General features: G+C 40.5%; 1 protein-coding gene across 5 annotated transcripts in view; it reads left to right on the forward strand.

The window, feature by feature from the left end:
* Nucleotides 1-23,311, forward strand: part of adamtsl3 (ADAMTS-like 3) — a 104,139-nt gene that overhangs the window by 12,327 nt on the left and 68,501 nt on the right. The window lies entirely within an intron of this gene.

Below are 23,311 nucleotides of genomic sequence, written 5' to 3' on the forward strand. Positions count from 1 at the left end.
CCCTGTACATTTTTTAAAATTCTGGCCTGGCTTCCTGCTGATTTGAAAATTTTATTGTTAACCTTCAAGGCTGTACATGACAAGGCCCTAAATTATATGAAAGATCTACTAACCCTTTATGAGCCTGGGCGCCTTCTTAGATCAACTGGTAGTGGCTTTCTGGTCGTTCCCAGAGCCCAACTGGTGACAAAGAGCTATCAGGGTTTTGCAGTTCGGGCCCCCAAACTCGGGAATGACTTACCTGCTGAGATTAAGTTTACTAAATCTATCACTGCTTTTAATTCTCTTATTATTATTGTTGTTCTTAAAAAAAAGTTTATTTCTCTGTGAATTTAATATAATTTATTTATTATAGTTATTTATTGTATTTTATCTTTTTGTGAAGCACTGTAACATTGTTAATAAAAGCACTATATAAGTTTATTATTATTACCAAAAGAGAAGAAATGTGCTTCCTGGTAACCCCAAAGTTGTCTCATTTACATGTTGCTAGTTGGCTTGCCACTGGTAATCCTACATTTGTTTGGAGTTGTGGAGATATACGCGTGGTCACCAGGGCTAACGTTAACGCTAGAAAGTCTGTAAATTCCACCAAAACGAAGGGTAGGGGCTTGTTAATCTACCATGTCTTGTTTGTTTAATGGCACCTTCAATGGAACTGGCCCAAGAAACAAAAGTAGTGTAACTACTACTGTAACTAACTGCTTGAGTAATTAGTAAAGTAATGAAATAACTTTTTACTGAGTAATTTCAGAATCGAAACTAAAACTGATATTACAAAATGAAAATATTAAAAATCACTTAAACAAGAAGTAACGCTACACCTGCTATACAACGACTGAAAAATCCTGATAATGAGAAGCAAAGATTAAGTAGGTATTCTTTAGATGGGAAATCATTTTTGAGTTCCAAGAAGAAGACCAACACCTTTCATCAATCGTTAAAGGCAGATTACAGACATCAGATTACAGAGAGTTCATCGTCACCATTACAGTATCAGACAATGTCCTGAAAACGAATTCTGTCAATCTGTCTTAAAGCAATATCGCCATGTGTCAAAGATACAATCTTAAGTAAAATGTATTACAGCAAAATTGCACAACAAATGTTTTGTAAGAGAGAAAGAAATGTTTAGTACACATCCTTACCCAGTGATTAAACATTTACCCACAGAATGTGATGACTAATGTCCTGATCTTATCTGATCGGCAATCTTCACATACACTTTGTTAAAGGAGACGAAAATAAAATCATACTCTGGTGAACTTAGGTTATGGCTCATTGATCTGCGTCTCTCAAACACACATTTCCTGCATGTCCATTAACCTTGGTAATGGTCAAACGGAAGTCATTTTGCGCTGTATTTACTGCGTATTTCTCTCCCATGACTGTTCAGTCTAGTTAGACATGTGATTCATTGGACCTAGATTACTTTTATGTTTTTCCCTTAATGTTTTACTTGAACTGCCACAGAGGCTCTGCAGACTGCAGAGAAAAGACAAATAGGCCTATGTATCCAGAAGAGGTGACATAAAACCTTCATTATACAAACTGGATAATGTAACTGGAATAAATCTGTAAAAAACTGGCTATTTAATTTTCCCATAGCGCACAACATGTTAATCAGAAGCCAAATTCACGACAGTTGGTCGATCAATCAGTGCAACGTTTTGTCTGAGCACATTATAGTTCCACCTAAATGTAACTGGCAATGAGCCTTTTTGCATAACAGGTTTGGAATTTATTGCGTTTGCCCAAAGCTAACAAAATGCCAGTCTCTCACCTCATATTGAATGATGCTCACTCACCCAGTGTTAATATTACAATATGCGGTTGTAATTGCAGTGGCTTAATCTATGCTGACAACAAATATTTTTGCAGGGGAATATTTTCCTTAAAACCAGACTGAGCTTGTAGACCGCTAATTTATACAACAGATGTGGAATTGGGTAATGCTAACAAAACATTTAGGTTTACAGACCACTGTGATACTGAAAGACAGTTACCCAAGTGTTGCAATATAGCAGGGTGGAGCTATTCTTTATAGTATTTTAGCAACTTAAAAAGTAAATGAATCAAAGCATGTATAGCAGAGGTATAAAGTTATCATTTGCGGGTAGCACCAGCCGTTAAGTAACTGGATCTGCTGCTGTGTGCAGGTGTGTCAGGCAGACACATTGCCTTGAGGTGCAGCGGAGGATGTAGGTTCATGTTCAACAATGTGTGCCAAAGCTGTCGCTCGTCTCTAACTTTTTTTTTTTTTTTTTCACTTTTATCTGTGCATCCATGTGTGTCTGTAATGCAACCTTAGGTGATTCTTGCTCCAACACGCCACTATTGTTCGGTTCGCTCTGAAAGTAAATTTGCATATGCATTATATATGTGTGAGCTTAGACGTCTGTCTTTTCATTCTTTTCATCTACTCGACATACTTGATTTATGTCTCCCTTTGTTTGTGCTTATTAAGAAAGCCCAGCAAGCAGCATAAAAAGATATATTTACATCATAAAGCCCTGTTTAATTTCCTCCTAGTCTTTAGTCTTTGCACACAGTTTAGGCTTCGCTCCACAGTGTGGCCTTGCATGCCCACTGGCTGACTCACTCAGCTCCTGCTTAGCCCTGCTACCAGGTCTGGGGGTTCATCCACAGCCTCTCCCTTTTCCTGGCTGTAACCTACTTCAGCTCCCAGGCTTCCTGCTCCTCGCAGGTCAAGCGCGGAGAGAGAGAATAAGAGAGAAATGGACACAGATGACCAATGCATGCACATGCATTGGCCATAGGTGTGAGTGCATGCCCTGCAGGGACCCCACCCTCTAGGTTGCCTCTTCCTCTGCAGTGTGGTGCAGAGTGAAGGTGTGGATCAGGGCCACTGAGGGCAAGATGATTTCCTCCACCACAGAGAGAAAGAAAGACAATAGAAATAGAAATATGGTAGTAGTTTGCCCAGAGATAAGCACACTCTCATGTCAAGTTTGTTTTTTATTCCGAAGAGAGTGAGAAGCATTCGTGCTTATTTTACACTTGGCCTTCAATCTATCAAGTGTTTGTTTGTGCAGTCATTTTTCCACACTTCAACAAACTTTACAACCTAATTTTACAATAGTATCTGATTGAAGCCGTACCCCCTATGTGCATTGAGCTTGTTATTGACAGTTTCCAACTGCTGAGATACATTTGGAAGGACATTTCCCTGCTTTTATGTGATGATCCAGGGCAAAGGATGGATTGATTTTCTTTCCGCTGTACTAATCCAGGTTGTTGCAGAGGCTTGGCCAGTTAGTTCCCAGATTTAACAGTGCAAGTGAACCCACTAATCACATACACACATGCACAGGACAGCAGAACTCCCATGTAGGTAGGACTTTGTAACTGCCAATCAGTGTCTGACATGTCAAAGGTTATATCGGTCAGACTGTTGGATCCAGCTGTGCAAGTCAAGGACTTTTACTGTACATAAGAAGCCAGCTTGGTTCCTGGACCCTCACCGAACTTGCATGCCCCAGTTATCTGGATGACGCAAGTGAATCAGGGCAGATCCACCACTTGTGTCTCATTAATATCAGGCACACCCAGCTGTTCCCTTTGTGCTTCCATCCTCTCTTACTTCATCAGTAACACTTGGTCAACTGCTCAGTAATTATCTTTCTGTCCTTCTCAAAGTAACAACTGAACTGAAACAAATAAAAAACATACATACAATGTTAAACACACAGTGTTAAAATCTGAATTCAGTAAAGTGGCTGTGTATAAACCATATATAGCAGCACACATGGTATAGTGCAGTCCTGAAATAATAACAGGTTTCAGAAACCAGAACCAGAAAATATCACAGCTTGTGGAGCCAAGCTCACTCCACAGTTTATTAATGTCTTTTTATTTTCATCAGATGGAAAACATTTTATTACTTAAATTTATTGAGCTCTTGATCCAAGAGAATGTGATCACTGAAAATGAGTTTTAAATGAGTTTTCACACCATAAATGGTCTATAAACATCACTGTTGTTGATAGAAATGGACAAGAGTGGAGAGAGTCTGGAAGCCAAATACCTGCAAAATATATTTTAAAATCTACATAAAGCTAAAGTTATGCTTTGGAAAATTTTAAATGCTGTGGTTGTATTTCTGAGAGGCAAAAGATGAGTCCAGTTATAACCAAGCACAGATGCTAAAGAAGCCTTTTGTGTTGTATGACCTCTGTCATTTAATTATTGTTAGTTTTAAACTAGTTTAAGTCAACAAAAGCTGAGGACATTTTAGTCTAGTTTCCGTCTACTTTAGTCCAGTAAAATTTTAGGATAATATAAGGCTTCAGCAGTGTAAGTGATGGGATATTCTCCTACTTAACATGAAAGTAACCTTTGCATCCACAGCCCTTTAATAATGTTATGTTAACATTAGCTTACCTCTTTATAAATGTCGTCCAGCTCTTTTCTAAGGTTACTTTTATTTATTTTTAGTCTTGTTGTTGTCGTTACAAAAAGGTCATCAATGAATATTTTTTGTCATAGTTTTCATTGATGAAATTCACACTGATGGCAGGTCTGTTTTACATAGTATGTAGTTCTAGTGGCAGTAGTGATTTGTATTAGTCTCAGAAATTAATAAAACAAAAAGGTCAAAATAGGAAAGGCAGTGAAACACATTCCCCTCCATTCCTCCATCATCACTATAGCTGGGAACGCTGCCGCCACTCACAACACACCCCACCGGCCCAGCACATGTCTTCACTTCTCTGTCCTTTCTGTGACCCATAATTCCCTTCTTCCTGTCCACCTAACTCTTAAAGATTAACAGAGTGCTCACTACCTGTCCACCTGCTAAAGGCATCACATTTACGGGCACCAGGGTAATCTCATGGGTCCAGTTGGTTTTCTAATCCTTGGAAACAGAAATAGAGAGCCCGGCCAAGGGCAGGCTGTTCAGTTTCCAAGGGGATCTGTTATTGGAACTGCCATTGTTCAGCTTGGGAGGCCACCTGTATCAATATCAGAATTTACTGTGCCAAATGCAACTTATTTGGATATCATGATTTCTTGGCATTACTGAGATGTTACATTGTCTTTTCACTTGGGGAAAAAAGTCCAAGCCATAATCAAGGCAAAATCAAGACAAAGAAACCCAAAAAATGGCTGGCCTGCGTACTGATTTGTGGCAATGAAGGTTTTTGTAGAGGTTGTGCCCTTGTTCCAAAGCACACAGGGGTGTTTGGTAGCGGCACCAATTGCTATAAAGCTGTACTTGAAGCTTTCATTGGTTTCACCTGACTTGAGATATGCCCTCAGGATCTCTGTGTCACCTGGATATCTGTAGCCAATGCGAAACCCGCAGAATGTGAAGCCATCTCTGTTACACACGCCAACAACAATGGAAGGGCCGCTTGGACCACGTTTTGAAGGTTTTGGTTGCAGAAGCAATTTTGGAGCTATCAGATTGAAACTCAAGATGCCAGAGCAAGTCAATTCTGTCTGGAATTTCTAAGAGGGGTGTGCGCCTTTTGAAAGCCACTTTCTTAATGTAAGAAAAAAAGAAACCCTTTCATGGCCAGAGAATCTCTATCACAATGGAGTTGAGGATGCCACCATTAGGTTTTAGCATCTCATATGTCTCCAGTATAGGTTGTCTGTAGCAAAACTTTTCAGGTATTTAGGTGGCCTGAATGTCTTTGATAAGAAGCATGGTATTATATTTCCATAAGTAGATGAGTGGTTATGTTGGGGTGTAATACTATTCCATTAATTTTAGAGGTACTGTTATCTGTCATTGTGTACACTCCAAAACTCAACGGACCCTCTGATTTAAAGTTTTTAGGGTCTGGTAGCTACATCTCCCTGATGCACATCATACTGTACTATATTAACTTGAGATTGTCGACTTCTGACTGCATGTAAGTAACACAGGTTAAACTAAATGATTTATGTGATATCATCTCGTCTTTCTGTGTGTTAGCACTGCAAGTCGAGCATGATATATCTCTCCAAAACTCTATATTCCTGCAGGATGGACACACAAGTGTGCAGATGCACTGAATCTCCTGCTGGGAGAAAGCTTCCAACCACTTGGATGCTCTTAGGTTTCATGCTACCAGGGGTTTGCTCTTCACTCTGAAAGAATGACATTTCTTATACAAACTGAAGCCACAGCCAGCAAGTTTTAAGAGACAGATCCCTCATCTCATAGGGTGGAACGTACCTGCCGTAGCCAGCTAGCCTGTCAAGTTTGTCCTATTGAGATTAGAACTATAGTCGCTCTTTGGAGAAGGCATACTGTAATATCACCAGTTTCTGTCTACACTAACATGGCATGGGTAATGTTTTTTAATGTGTGTGATGATTACACGGGAAGAATAAATGATATCCTGTCTTCTTTTCAGTCAGCTTCATGCTCATGCTGCCATCAAACATGATTAATTGGTGCCCAATGGCTGAGGCTTACACAGCCTAGTAACGCTGTATGATATGATCAAAAATTGCCTTTTTACATACCATTATGATGCCAGAACAACACAAGAGCCAGGTCAGAATGCCCCAGAGAAAAAATAAGAATGTCATAGCTGAAATGGTGTTTTGTCAGTAGACCCTAATGTGAGCCGTGTGCCTTTTTGACTCGCTTGTTTCTGAAAAGGGAAGGACAGGGAGGCGTCCAGTGATTCTTCAGCAGGCTTGTTCTGTAGCTGTGCCCAGCAGTGCCAAACCCTGCTCCCTGCTGAGATGACCCTGGGCACACGCTCCAGCTGTGCAAACATGGCTGCATTGCTGAGCACACATTCACGTTCAGGCTGAGCCAAATCCAATTATTTGCCTTGCCTTGAGTTTTGTTTCATTTCAGTAGCGCATATTCAGCCACCTTCCTCAGTACATATGAGCTGCGGTGCCAGGCTGAACAACGCACCACTGTGGCTTCTCTCTCTTCTATATTTCCCTCGTGCGAACATTCCCCTGCTTAATTTCTCTGCCTTTTGCTCATTTTTCTTTCCAAAACTCTGCCGTGACAGTAGGTATCCATTTTGTTTGAAGGAGAACCACCAAAGTCAACATGGAGGGGATGAGAGCCACTCGATTGTTGGCCAGTCGACACAGACGGCGGGCAAAAAAAATTTTTTTGTCAGGAGGGTCCAGCCCATATGAACATAAGCACCCAGCCAGTTATATTACCTCCGATGACCTGTGGTGATTCAGGTCATCCTACTCCTTAAAGGATAATTCCACTTTATTACAACTTGGATCTTATTTTTGTGGATTTGTCCATCGTTTCTGTCAGTTACATTGTACACAACAAGTTATTTGTCCAGTAGGGGAGGAAACATGAGAAGTCAGACAATCAGACAACAAACATCGAGGTTAGTCAAACTTGTTTGGAAGAGAAAACGTAGCTGAGAAGTAGAACGCACATTGTTTTCCTGTGCAATGAGGGAGTATTACTGACATTAAGGGTGCACTCACTGTTGGTTTTATCTCCAAATAAAGTGTTTAAAACCTACCTTAACTAATTTATGGCCACTTGGGGCTATAACATGCTATAAACACAACATTGACATGTAATCTCCTTTTATAAAGTTGATATGGTTAACATTTTAGCAAACATTTGCTTATTTACACATCCAGCAGACATAGAGCACCATCAGCATTCATTCGGAGTTGTTTTTCTCACCTGGGCATGAATAAAGTTGCGGGTGGGGAAGCCAAAACAATGAGCCAAAAGACGCTAAAATGATCTGTAGAGCTGAGGGAACCGCAGAGTTGGGTGATAATCATCGGTTGGTTCAAGCAAGCCCTTTCACATTACACTCAGTCTGTTAGTCAGCTGATGTGATTGTCAACATAAAAATACTGATTAAAGCAGCTTTAAATAATCTGGCTACTGTTGGCTTGTTTACAACCTGTCTAATCGCTACTTTGTAGTGATGTTGCCCAGATCTCAGCAATTACTTTGGTGAGTACAATGTAGATCTCTTTTTCTCCTTAAATGTTAAGTAGAGAAAATTACCACAAGTATCTGATTTCACACACACAAAAATGCACATAGTCAGTGTCTTCCGTGTGTCCTGTACTAGAAGGCAACACATTTTGCATGTAAAAAGCACATTGCAGTGAATCTACATTCAAGGCCAAACAGGCCTTAACATTACTCAAACACACAGACTAAGTTGAGTACACAAAGGAACAACACTTAATTCAAGAATGCTGAGTAATTTTCCCCACATATTTGGCAACTGTCACTCTGACTGCACCACTGTTGGAACAAGTTAAGTGTTATCTTAACTGACAATGGTTTGTTTGGGAAAGAATTTCTTCAATAGTTTTGGGTGAGATCAGTACAGCAACACCCTGACAACTGAATCTTTCCATTTCCGATGAACCACCGTGCCCCCACAATATATTGAAACTGGCTGTGGTAGACAGCAGGAGAAGCTACTTTTGGCTCTGCTGTTGCTTTGGAGCTAAATGATTTTCCTGAGATAACAGAGCGCTTGTCGGCTGGGCCCGCAGGGAGCCCTAATGCAAAAACAAACATATGATATGCTGTCTCTCACTGTCGCTGGGCCTATATGGGAACGACCTGCCATGCTTTAGAAACAGTAAACAAACCGAAGTTCCTGGAATTTGTGCACACGTGTAGATGCAAGCAGAAATTCTGAGGAAAATGTAACAAAATCAGAAGAATGCAACACCAACATCACAGCAAACCTGTAAATCCCTATAGGAATATTATTATAGACACAGAGTATACATCATTTACATTGACAGTCTCACACACAGAGACGCATACAGGACATAAAGTTAGAGTGGACTCACACATGGTGTCCGATAAATCTCCCATGGCATGTTTAAGAGTTTAAATGGCGCCTCCGATCTGTCACTTTAATACAAAGGGAATGTGGAGGACAAAATGTGCCAACTCGCTCACCCTCCCAGCAAACCCCCCCCTCCAAACGCCACTTTGGCTGCGTGCCAGATGTCAGGGACGTCATTCATCAAACCGCTCCCTCTCACCGGCAATTATATAAGTATGACAGGGATGTTTGAATCATTTTTCTTGACGTGCTATCATTGTTGCAACTCTTGGCAATCATCCTGTATTATTGGCGTCAACTACCAAGGCTCAAGACGGTCGTTTTCTGCATGTCTATCCTGTTGAAATGCATTTTTTCAGGGTTATGTAATTAGGTATTCTTGATAGCAGATTCACCTTCGGTGAGAGATCTTTTTCAGCTCCTTTAGTTTGTAGAACATCTTACAGAGTTATTGTCTGTCAATCTTCTGGGATAATTGCACCCTCTGGAATCTCTGCATATTGACTAGACAATGGATGGACGACATTAAGCTGTCACTTTATGTTGGCTGTGTCATCACAGATCGGTGGGGAATACATCGTTGCCTCTGATCTTTTGTGTGTGTCTCAGATATAGTTCCCTGGGGTGATTGTCATATTTAGAAGACCCTAGACAAATCACTGGGTTCCCCCAGCTCGTCTGTCAGAGTGACGATGATGTTGTGGTTTGTTTGGCTGCAGGAGAATGTCGAGTCAAGTGGGGATGTCTGGGAGCGTCTGTTAGACGGAGACTTGGGCCCTTTTTTAAAAGTGAATCATGTTATTGTGAGCATTTGTTCTGGTACTGTAGGACAATCTGAACCTGACTGTTCACAAAAACATGGCACTCCCCTGGCCAAAGTTGACTGTATATGAAAAGAATACTGATGACATTCAAGATTGATAGAGCATTATTACTGGTGTTGGTGAAATTGCTTTGTGATGGATATCTAAGACTTCATTACAAATTAATTATAAAATGTGTAAAATTGCTGTTTTTGCCAGTGAAAAGTGCCAAGAAAATGCAAATTTAGAATCAATTTTAAACCAAGTAGAAAGTTGAGTTTTTGTGTTATTTTTGTTGTTAGTTGTCAACATAGGTGTTACCTCAGAGATAAACTAAAACTGGCTCCAATCTTTAAGAAATTTAGTTCAGAATAGAAATGCACTTCAGAAGCCGTGCATATACACTGTTCTTTTTCAGGAATCTGTGGAAGTGGCTGCACGTGCACAAGCAGATTTCCACTCCCACAGTTAATCATAAATAGATGAAGGCATGCCCTTAATTGGCCATTTGCACGTCAGTACTTCTGCCTGCTCCGCCACATTTTAGTCTCACAGACGGGTCAATGACTGTGTTACATTGGCGAGGTTCTCCAACAATACCAGAACAAGTGTCGTTATGTGGGACTGTTACACCCCCATATCATTAATAAATCACATGAACCTGTAAAGCATCATCAGCGGTGATACTCTGTTTTAATAAATACCGGTTTATATGTGGAAAGTGGTGTAGGTATTGTATGTATGCATCATTTATACATCTGACCCCTTGTCTTTGTTTTGGATCAGTTTTTTTAGATTTATCACAATATGTGATGAGATACATACAAGGCACTTTTAACTGCAGTGGCTCTTGTGCTGTAAGTTGTACTGCACTGTAAGTTTACAAAAACATGTCTTCATTAAATAGATCCATATCTAAGATGAATCATCAGTGTATATGACACAACAAAAATGAGGGAAGCAAACGTTTAATGTAATAAACTTAATTATAGGTTTACCAGCCTAAATGGTCATGTATCATTCTCAGACTACAGAGTGCTGTATGTTGGCTTTTAAAAACTTGATCACCGAACAAATTCTCAAAGAAAATCCATCCGGGCCACAATTTGATGATTTGGGCTCTATAATTTAGAAACTTCAGAGCTAAATCTGCAACATTCATTTTAATGAGTTAATAGGACATACTCCGGAGCTGTAGCCATGTGTGTTTAAGGATGTGACCGCTATCATGTACACACTGTAAAAAGAAAGCAATTAAAAGTAAGTCTAAGTAATAGGCAGAAAACTCAGCTTACTAGTAAACATCCAAAATTCTATCCACTTTGTGCCTAGTGTGCAGCTGGCTTCTAGTAATGCAAAACAATTGAAGAATGGAGTGTGGATTATGGAGCGTAAGGGCTGGATAGTTAAAGATGCCACGCTACAGGCAGCATGGCAGAGCAGCATTTCATTATTTGCCTCGCTGCCAGCCTGATGAGATCAGGGCTGGAGAATGCCACAGAATATGGAAATTAAGATTGTTCGATGGTCAGGCAACTCCGCAAATGAGGGGCTTAATTTGGGAGCAGGAATGTAACAGCGATTCGGCGGTAACCGCAGCGCTCTTGAGAAGATCGGGGCTTTCATGGAGTATATTGATGTCGGCGAAAACAGTTTAGGAAACTCGGTGGAACAAATTTGTTGGCCCTCGCTGTGGAATGAGAATGGGGTCTTCACAGATTGCAATTTTCTCTCGATCTCTCGTACTAGTTAAAGAGTCCTTTGCAGTACCTTGCTGAACACCACCAAGGTTGAATCTGTTTGGCCCTCAGTGATGTGTGGTCATGATTCAGGCCAACAGCCTGCCAGGTTTGTTCTTTGTCTATTTCAAAGAAAACAGCGATTACTGGATTGGTCTTCTGGGAGGTCTGGCATGGGCGGCTTTGCATGCATTTCATGGAGGGATCCGTGTTTGGGACATTGCCACTGTCAATTCTGCAGAGGCTTACAATGGGATGTTATATTGGATAAATGGATAAAATTGGAGTTAACGACCAGATTTGGGAGTGCTACTTGATTTTTGGCTGCCAAAAAATGACCAAAAACAGCCAGACTCACCAAAAATCCGGAATGTGCTGCACCACAGGTCAAATTCAGAAGAAATATTATTGAACAGACACATTTTTCTCACAAACTGGCAATGGAATCCAAATTTCTGAATGACTTTTATTTTAGTTTTAAAAATATATATATATTTTAGACACTATACATATACAAATTGTGGAATTTTCCAAATGTGGTTTCAGCAGAGTCTTAAGAAGATACAGGAGCAAGAATGGCGCACTTCAGAAATGTTATCTCAAATGAAAAATATTTCTGTTTCTCTTTGAAGACTGATACAGTAAAATGGTAAATTTGAGCTCCCAGGTCAGTATGAACTTCACACTCATCAAATGAGCTGGTCGAACTTGTACTCCTACTCATTCTTGAGATGTTTATTCTCAGACTAAAAAGTGCAGTGTGGTTCACAAAAATTACTAAATTGTGCCATATCAAAATCGCTCTTTGATTTAATGGAAACTAGTCTAATAAATGAAATGACTAAAACCTGAATGCAAAGTTAATAGAGAAGTTCTGGGGCTTCACTACAAAACCCCATATAAGCTGTTCTCATCAATCATCCAGTGACAGTCACCTTTATGTGTGAAATTACCCTGGTGTTTTGAATCAGTCGCGCAGCAGCACACATGTACTGAACTGTGAACTCGTTGGCCCGCTACGTGTGGAACATTGTGTTGTAATTGTGCCACCCAGCTGTCAATTTTAATCCTTCTACGAATTGATATGATGAAGAAGGACAGATGTTTGTATTTGTGTGTGTGCAGTATATGGTTATGACTGAAACTCTTAATTGAAATCTAATGCTTAGTTATGGCTCTCTCGAAGACACCACTACACCATCCATCTTTGTAGCTGCTTTTGTCAGGGCGGGCGGTCTTGTGTTCACAAACTCGCCATCACACACAGCTTAATTACTGATAGAAGCCAGCAGTCACGGTTACTTAACACCACTGGAGAGAGCCTGCAGATGGGCCAATCAATCGATGAGACTAATGAAAAGCTGTGAGGGAGAGCTGTCACACAGCTGCTGCAGACTCCACTCTATCCATGTCTGATGCTTGGACTGCTGCCAGTCTTGTGTTAATGTGATAGTATGCAGCGTTCACTCTCTCACTATGCAGCAGGGACGGTTCTCAGTGATGCTTTCAGGGTTAGATACTGTGTGTGTGTGTGTGTGTGTGTGTGTGTGTGGGCTGGATATTGGACTCAATGCAGATGTTTCACACTTGGTTAAACTTATTTGCACCAAATATACAGTATTTTAGACAGATAGATATCAACAAGACTAAGACTATATGTCATGGTAGCAGCTCTGTGACACTGTACTTAGGCACAGCTATGCTTTGAGCTAAAGGCTAATGTCAGCATGCTAACATGTTCACAATCACAATGGCAGTGTCCGAAATCACTCCCTTGTTCACTCACTCACTGGGCCCTATATAACAAACACTCACTGACAGGTGAAGTGCCACACAACTGTTATTTTCACATCCATAAAATGCAGTGCATTGCATTGTGGGATTATTAGCAGAGAGTAGGGTACATGCCATGGACACTACTTTTCTGTAGTTCCATTGTGGTAATAGTTGAGGGCGCTATATAGTGCATACATTTCACTCTCATAAAAAGGGGGCAATATAATGTACTATAGTAAATAGGGAGTAGGATTCATCGTCTGGGAACCATGAATGTCTGTACATGTTGTTCCAATCCATCTAGTACATGTTGAGAAATTTCACTGGATACGTGAACATTTTGACTTGCTGGTGGCCCTAGATGAAATGTCATGGTATTACCAAAATCACTGGGATTCATCCTCTGGGGACCATGAATGTTTTAACAAAACGTCATGTCAATCCATCTGACCAAAGTGGTGGACTGACCAACCAACAGACTGACATTGCCATCCCTAGAGCCACACCACTAGCATAGCTGAAATGTTACTTAAAGGGGCTTTTAAAGGAACAATTCAACTTTCCTCTCCTCTCCTTGGTTAAATGGCATGTGCACAATAGCTTTGACAGGTAAGGCTTTCCCTGAATAAATGGATGAGACCCAAAAGCTCCTTATATCAATTGCATTTATCACACAATATGTGATATTAAATGTGTGTAATTTTAACTTGGTGAATCGGCCACAGACAGAAAACCTTTATGTAATATGATCCTGATTATTTATTTTGCTCACATTTCCACAGATTAGGTTTCTGTCTTTTTCTTCATCTCTAAAACTCGTATATCAACCAAGATGATTTCTTGAGACCACCTACCCCTGCCCCCTCACTGTAATTGATAACATTTGGAAGCTCCTCTTGGTGGGAGACAAAATGATGGATTTGGTCAAGCTAATTTTGAGCCTAAGGTCAGTAAGACAGAGGAGGAGAAGATGGATGATTTTGGGAAACTGTCTCACACTGTGAAAACGTGATCTGGTCATGACTGTCCACCCTCGCTTGCTTGAGTTTCACACTCTTACATAACCTTCCCGTCATGCTGGAATCAGCTATAACAAAGGGCCAAAGCCATCCATCATGAGCAGAGGCAGTAGTCAGAGAAACAAGTGGCTTTTTTGTCTTTAAGTGGGTGTGATGGAAGATGCAAAGTGGGTGGATGTCTTAAAGCAGAGCTAATATGTCAATGCTGGGTCCAGCTGAGGCCTCTCAGCTGCTTCTTTTTCTTTCACTCATTGGACGGAGAGCTTGGCCCAATGATGCTGGACCACAGGGGAATAACGAAAAGAATTTGATGATTCAGGACCTAGATCCACACCAGTGCTTTTCAGTTCTTTTATGTAATCACGATGAGCTACTGTATGTTCTCCATCTACCACCAATGTGTTGACTTTAAAAATGTGTTTGGCTTTCTACTTAGTTTGAAGCAATGAACATTATGAGTGTGCGTGTTCTCAGCCGCAGCACTTCACTAAACAGCTTTTAGTTCAACAACTGCAATGACATTCCTTCTGTGCATGGTACAGAAACTTGCTGCAGGAAGAACTGGCATGTTTCAGGAAATGACATGTGATGTGTCCAGATCTGCTCTTCCCTCCCCTGCTCTGTCATTCTGTCCTCACTAGCATCACTGTGGGAACCCATGTGGGCCCGTCAGTGTTTTCCTGCTGCTGTTATTGTATATACTGTATGACCCAAAGGGTCAGTCAGTCCGTCCTCAGACTCTTCTTATTGTGATTTGCTGTATCTTTCAGAGGGCACAAGTAACACATCCAGTAGTTATTTCTCAGTCCAGCAACTGCCGGTCATCCATAGTCTTATTTTAAAGCTGCATGAATCAGTTTTTTAGTGCAGTATCAATGTTTCAGCTGCTCTCAAACTGGATCTTTGTAGTCCACTTATTTTCTGGATCAAATCAACACCTTCACTGTGGTGCTCCAACTCTACAGAATGATCTCATTCCCTTTCCAATCAAGCATTTCAGTGACGTAACTACCACTGAGAGAGAATCATGCAGAATCATCAGCAGTGGTGGTTGTGGTATACAGTATGTATTGTATTAAGAAAAAAACACTTTTGATTTTGCGGTTTTACAGTATGTTCCTCTACTGCCATTGCCACAGTGCTCCATGCTGTTCTTTGAGCTGTCAGAACTCTTTTTGAGGGCGCCTTATTAAAAACCTCCACATTAAATATAATAGCAGTTGTTACCTGAGCGGGGCAACCACACCATGTCTGGTGCAGAGATTAATGTTAGCTGTGAAGCTATTTTTGCATTGAGATGTCTCCCTGCTGGCTAATGGGATACAAAAGGCTTCAGCACTGGATTTCATAACTCCATCTGTTTGTATTGTAAGCCAGGAGAAGTCAGCATTGGGGTCTCCCACTACATAATTAGCCCCCCACTAAAGTAGAAACTCCACGATGAGCCCCACACATGGTCAGCAGGTGGACTAACCTGTCTACTTAGCAGGAAATAAGCTACTTGCTTATGTTGCACACTTGGACCGGTCAAGCGCTCAAGTTGCACTCAGCTTGTGGTCAACTCGGGAGTGAAGAAGCGTGATTTATTGTGAGGGCACAGCCGGTGTGAGCATTACAGTATTTGGTCTCTGTTTGTATTGCAGGCTGATATTCTGTGGTCAGAAAGGGATTCTCACAAAAGCCTTCGGATAGTTGAAGAAAAATGGCTGGTGACAACTATGGTATAAAATGATAGATGATGACCTCTTTAGATGAGTTATCCTGTTGCCTTATACAGAAAAAACATGGGACACAGTTAGTGGACTCAAATCCTAAAAATCACTCACACATAATAACAGGGAGGCTGTTTCTGTAGCCATCCATTTTGACCATCTATTTGGTTTCTTTTTTTTTCACTGAAGAGACAGTGCACATTAAACCAACGCTGGTCAATTAAATCCAGAATATAAAACATGATTAAAGGAATAGTTTCGGAACATGTGAGGAAATGTGCTTATTTGCTTTCTTGTCGAGAGTTAGATGAGAAGATGGGTTCCTTTCTCATGTCTGTGCAAGTCAGGAGGGTAACTTAGCATAAAGACCTGAAAACCACAAATGGTCGTTTTTATGTTTCTGTTTGTGTACAGGTTAAACAAACGAGATACGACGTGTTAAATAGTGAGCTTTAGAGGTGTTGGTAGACATATTTTTGACCTTTTAGAGAGAGCCAGGCTAGCTGTTTCCTCTTGTTTCCAGATTTTATGCTACTTTAAGCTAGGCTAACCGCCTCCTGGCTCCAGCACCATACATACGCACAGACATGAAAGTGGTATCCATCTTCTCATCTAAATCTTTAAGCGTATTTCCCAAAATGTCAATCTACTCTTTTTTTAATGTTTAAAGATAAAAAAAATAAATAAAATCTGTGTTTGGTCCTCGTGCTTTTTATGCTGTTACCTAAATAATATAATATATTTATTAAATATGGAGTAGCAAAAACTATTAGACATATTTACAAAGCCTTAAATAGTCCACTTTATGTTGTAAATGTAAGACTTTACATTACATATCTACATTTTCATTGATGTGGTATGACCAACAGTCACATTGGCAACATTGACAGACAGTAACAGTTTAGTCTGTGAAGTGTTGATGTCTTCTCTGACTGCTTCCTGTCAGATGATTAACAGAACACCTAAAAGAAGATAAAAGAGCAAAACATAAACAGTCAGAACTGATGCACTCAATTGTTTAGCGTGATTCTGCGAGTGTTGATTTATGCTGCAGTATGCAGAGTGAAGTCCAGCCATGAGTTATGATACTTAGTGTGTAAACCATTTACAACAGACGTCACTCAGGCGTACTTGCTTACGTCTGAGACATGAATTGGTTGCGTCTTTACTAAGCTGATAATGGTTGTGCTGCTTTGACAGAATATGGACCCTTGCAACACACCCTGCATCATCAACACCTCCTCTACCTCCTCTGCAAAATAAGAATTTCCTGAGTTTTTAAAAAAACTTTTTGTTTGTTTGTTTTTTTGCAATGCACAATATTACATTAAAAATCTTTTTTTTTTTTTAACATAAGTATTAATGGGTACATACTGGATGCTACACATGTAACTAAACATTAAAGCACCAGTAGGGTACAATTTGAAAAAATGTAATTACAAACTTTTAAATTGGACAACGGCACTTTAAATAGCCAGGAATTAAATTAACATTTTCAACAGAATTATTATATAGTTTAACTATAAAACAGCACACTTAATAAGGTACCTGAAATTATTTTAATTTTGAAGCATTTTCTGTTACAATAATGAAAAACAAGAAACAGTGAATTGTGGCTCTCACCTCTTTCTTTGCTTTGTAAGTAGCCTCCAAGTTCCTGGCAGGTGTCGGGGACGTCTCTATGACCAGTCCATTGAGTTTTTTTGTCCATTATCATCCTCTGTATGCGCAACCTGCTCCTCATAAAGGCCATCTCTGGAGGGTACCAGTCTTTGGAGCTCCTCTTCCTCACACTTTGATATTTTGTGAACATGCAATGTTCAGGTGAAATGGTCGACTCCGTTGCCATGGCTTTTCACAAGCAGAAGTAAATCCCTCACACCCGAATGTGTTCTCGCTTTAGCCTGTTGTTTAAACAGTACTGCACTGCCTGTCTTACAGTATCTGGAGTGGAGTGAAGAAACCGTGTTGCTGTGTAGCCAAATGCTAAGTGGTCAAAGTCTTGTGTTTATTGAGGATATTGACGCCATCAGCACTCTTATCCTTTGTCTCAAGTTTATAAGACTCATCTGCAAGCGCTAGGACCCAGTGGAACAGATCACATTATCTTGCTGACGTCTGTATGATCCTCTTCTTTTGTCTGAAATAACCATGTATGGGTGTGATGCACCAAACACATCAACATATGGTCATGCAACTATATTGTCCTCATAACAATGTTGTGAAAATGATGTTTAATCTTCCCCTTCCTTTTATATGCATCATAAATCATATGTATGCAGGATGCAGATTCATGGAGGGACTGGAGGGGAAAATACAACTAGTCATGGTAAATGCATTCGACTTTCATAGAGGTAGACCTCACCACTTTGGGTTCTTGGTCTCACTGTTGCACCCATGTTGAAAAGAGGCAAAAAGGCTAAACATTGTGAAGTCTGCTGTTTGGTTTGTGTCATCCCCTTGACAATGTGAGACAGCATGAAAGGTCTGTGTCTACTTATATTTTCTCCAGTTTCCTCCCACAGTCCAAAGACATTTGGAGTTGTGTTTCTGTCCTTTTAGCTCTGTTTTGGTCTCCACCCACTCCTTAGGGGAAATATCTGGCTCTTTAGCTGCAAAATGCTCCACTGTGTTTACCAAGCAGTCGCTAACTTTGTCTGTCTGATGTTTGGTAGTGAGCAGGTACTGTGCAGTGGGTTTATCAGATTTTTTTGTGTGTGCTGGAAACAGCTGCCTACTGTGCTTGAAAACCAGGTTGACATTTAAAAGTGAAAAACATTGACATCTTAAAAAAAAATTGACAAAATGAATTCTAATTAAAAAAAAGTACAATTCAAACTGCTTTTTAGCCACACTAGTGGTGTACAGATGGTGATGTCAGTCTGTCGATTGTCATTGTGAGCATGTTGATGTTAGCATTTAGCTCAAAGCACTGCTGTACTTAAGTACAGCCTCAAAGAGCTGCTAGCTTGTAGACTCTTAGTTTTGTTTAAAGTTGTTTGGAGCAAAATGTGGCAAAGGTTAGCTGTCAGTTTGAGCATGCATGTCCTATATAACTATAAATAAAAATCCCAGTCAGTACTCCCATAAAAGATTTTTGACAGTGCTCCCCTCCTCCCATCAACTGAACCTGACTTTCTCTTCCATTTGGTATACAGTTTTAACTGATCTGTCCATGCATTATGTTCTGAACCAGTATCCTGTTTCAACAGAAAATACATCAAATTAAACAAGTAATGTGCTGTTTCATGCAAACTTTAAAAGGCTGTGTCAAAGAAGTGCTCATGCATCATTAGGAAGGTGCCACGCATTGTTATAAGACATTAAAATATGGGAGTAACAGAGCGTGAATGCAAAGGGATGAGATGACAGTGCCAGGAAAAAAATTCATCTATCAAAGGTAGATCCCCCCCCCTCCCCGAGGCTTCATTCCCTGTGCTATTCAAGATTACAAGTGGTGGGAGTTGAAGAGCGCAGCAATGGAGACCAGTTGAGCTCCTTGCCACTCTTCTCCTCATGCTTGCAGGACAGACTGCACTTGGGAGACAGATATCAGTACAAGTATATCAAGTTGAGAGAAATCTGGCAGAGAAATTTGGGAGAAGGTACATCTTCAAAGGCAGTCTGGGGAAGAACATTAAGATAACTAAACAATCCATCAGGAATCAGAGAATGTGATGAAAGTGCTGTTTCAGTTTTATTTAGTTTCCCAGAGAGCTCAGTCATGAGCTGTTGCATTACAGGTATCCTGTGTGAATGCCTGAAGTGAAAATTGTAACCATCAGTGTTTTCTTCCTATTTTACACCGAAGGATGTCTTGTTGCCTGAGGCGAGCCAAGACTCTGTCATAGCCTTTATGACTCTTACCTTTATCAGTCCTGAAATCCTTAAGTAGCCGTGGGCTTTGGTCTGTAATGAGCAAATGTTAAACTGTGTGCATCATAATCCCATGGTTCCTTCATGGTGAGCGGAAAAATTCTCTTAATGGGTCAATGTGTGGGGGGCCATGGACAGATATGGCAAAAATCGTCGGATGAGAAAAAGGGCACTCTTTTTCCTAATTTATGAAACAGGAGTGGAGAAGGAGAGGAAAAGAAGGCCATAATGTTTCCTCCTCCAAAATGTGTTAAGTGAAAGCTCACATAAATCCCCTTGAAAGTGGATTAGCAAAAATATCTTTTCCTCTTAGGTTTCATTCAGACAGGAGCCAGTCTTGAAGAAGGGGTGTCCTTATCTAAACATTGGACGGAATCTTATTAATCAAAGGCAACAGTGCGCGAAACATAAGTCTAGGTTTTGGCCCAGTGTAGCATGGTAAAAGTCATTCGCTTTTCACAGTTTCCACCCAAACAGTGGAAGCTGGCACCACGTTATAGGAAAGCTCAATTATAATATCAGGTTGGTGTTATTACTGTTGATTATGTGCTTTTGAAGACCTGACTTGCCCCTGAGTGCACTTCCTCTCCCCTAACCTGCTTGAGACGTGCTCTTTGAAATCTAACTCGCCTTGGAGGTTAATGAATCACCGGCCTGGTTCCCTGTTTTACTTTCACCCTTTCCCTTTGTGACATTGACACACACATACCCACTCAGACACATTGGATTTGAGCCTCACGTGTAGTTTTGGAGATTGGGATGCCTGTTGGAGTTGGTTCTTTCAATCCCTACAAACCCTACAAACCAGGAGTGTGTGTTTTCTTAACCTCTGTCATGTTCATTTCAAATAAACTCAAACATTGCCTGAGTTAGTGCATGCTTGTACATAATCTAAAACACTCATTAGATCCCAGAGAGGAAAAAGACTCATGTGTTGGTGTTAAAGTGGGCTCCCACCATCAACCTATAGTTCAGAACTTCAAATAACAACCATGTCTCGTTTATTACGTTAATTACGTTTATCATGCAACTTAGTTTTTGTAGTAAACATGATGCCATCCAGATTGTCTTTTTTAATCAACAACGAGGAAATGTTTGAATGTATCTGCAAACTGTATAAGTAATTTATTTGTTTTTCCTACAATATCTGCTCCTGGCAACTAAAGCGTGATTAATGCTTTTATGATTATGATTATGTTTAGGCAACTTAAGCACTTGTTTGAACATGCATTCATTGGTATTTTTTTTGGCCACTTGGGGGCAGCACACCAATCTATAAACACAACACTGACATATTATCACCTTATAAAGTTGTTCTGGCTAATATGTTAGCAAACAGATTCGTATTTACACATCTAGTAGGCACCTAGCAACATTAGCATTTAGAGTTGTGTTTCTGGCTACCTGCGAATGTAGCTAACATTGTCTGTATGTCGTTTAATGCTGGACAGTTAGCATACAGTGGGTTTATCAGAGCTTTTTCATTGAAAACAGCTGCCTTCTGTGACTGGAAATATGGTTTATGAGTGGTAAAAGTAAACCAAAACATTTAAGTTGCAGGCCATAAAACTAAAACAAGATCTTGCTGACATGTGCACAGTGAGTGTTAACGTGCTAATAATCACCACCTTAGTTTAGCGTGTTAGCATACTAACATTTGCTAATTAGCTCTAAACACAAAGTATTTGACCAAAACCCATGATATTTCTCTTTACGTCTTATGTACAATTTCTCTGCTGTACAGTAATGTCACACTTCCTGTATTGGGGAAAATGTTGCCAGTCAATTTAATCCAGGCAGCAAATATGTTAACACATATTTGGCAAAGCAAATTTATTGTATTTGAACGTATTTTATAGCAGATAAGGTTTGGAAATAAGGTAAAAGAACCCCCCTTTTTTACATGACAACTCAGTGCTTGGCCCATCTTTGGAAATATCCAGTCCTCTGCCAAATCCTGATGGTTTAGTCCAGTGGGGGTGTGCAGGATGCTTGTCATTGGCACTGGACAGCCAGCTTGTTTGCTTAGGGAAACAGGTTTGATAGATCCCCCTTTTAAGACTCCAGCGAGTGAGAGTTTTAGCTGTCATGCACCATTAGCCTGCAGCTCAGTCTTGTTCCAGCATATCTCATGTCTTTAAGGAGGATGGATGCAAACTTCAAAATGTCAAGGAAATGGTTGTCAGATTTGTCTGGTGTTAAGACACTAAAAGTGTGTGAGAAAATAATTTCTGCAGATGGGGGGAAAAAAATCTCTTGAGAAAGACACAATCGGTATGTTCATCCCAGCCGGGCCTCCATTTAGCCTTGAGCAAGGACATCTGGTCACTTAAGTGGTTTTCAGTACATCTTAGCCGACACACACACAAGCAAAGCTTCTCTTAATATTCATATGCTTGACTTATGTTTGCTTTACCCCTGGCTTGTAGTTGTGCAACATTTTAATTTTCAGCATCAGTGGCAGAGAGGACACACTTCAGCGCAACGTTAGTCATGTCAGCAGAGATCTCATGTTGTATTCAGGCATCCATTACTAGGCTGTATTTTGATAAAGGTTTTTCATATCAGTTATTTGGTTTCCCATGCTAAATGCATTAAAGTCTCCAGGGTATATAGTTTAGAAGACTTCAAACTGTTGAGTCAATCTGAGAAACATATGCTGTATCACATTTCCAGCAATGTATTTTACCGGTTTCCTCACAGGTATAAGATAGGTTTTCATACTCATTCATCTCATTCTTGATTTGTTGACACCTACACACAGCCACTTTGCAGGTGGCTAATTATAAATAGTCCAAAGTAAAATTTGATATTTAATTAATCTTTAAAGAGATGGATAAACCAAAATGTTTCTTTGTGGCCCAACAGCTGGCACATGTGATCCATACCCAACAAAAATGTGCTTGTACATTATGATCTTGGTCATCTGAGGAGGCTTTTGCCCACATTTTACTGCAGTGACTTATGTGTTATTACAGATGCCTCCACAGTCTAAGTGACTGCAGCTAAGCAGTGCTGAGTGTAGGGCTTTGGACCTGATTTGATTTGTCTAATTTAAGAGACCACTCCGTGGCTCTTTCCCACACAAAGCTGGTGTAAGTTTTGCTGCAGTTGCTTAGCAGCACTTTTTTTTCACCCCACAACTAATAATCTACAACCCCCTACAATGTGAAGAACCTCAAGTACCCCAAACCCACATCCCCTGCTCTGCTGCGTTCTGCTTTGGCACAAGCCCGGGAGGCAGGCAGTTGACCCGGGTCATTACATGGTGTTTATGACCCACGGCGAGCAGCTGAGGGCCCTCGCTCTGTGAATTTGTGCGTCCTTGAGAATGTGGGCCCTGCTGTGCAGCTAATGGGCCCTATCCAAGATGCCCCTCACCCTCCACCCGTCTCCCCGAAGAGGTGGATTACAACATCTTCTGATATCAGATCTCTTCTGCTGTGAATCCTCCAGAGATTCCCCTCATCAAAAGAGATGTGCGCTTGGGAGAACAAACCAAAAGAAAAGACACACAATGCTCAGTAAATGATTGCAAACAGAAAGAGACGTTTTATTACAATTTACTTACATTTCCCACCATCACCATTGCTC

The sequence above is a fragment of the Siniperca chuatsi genome, linkage group LG22 (assembly GCF_020085105.1).
Source record: "Siniperca chuatsi isolate FFG_IHB_CAS linkage group LG22, ASM2008510v1, whole genome shotgun sequence".
NCBI lineage: Eukaryota > Metazoa > Chordata > Actinopteri > Centrarchiformes > Sinipercidae > Siniperca > Siniperca chuatsi.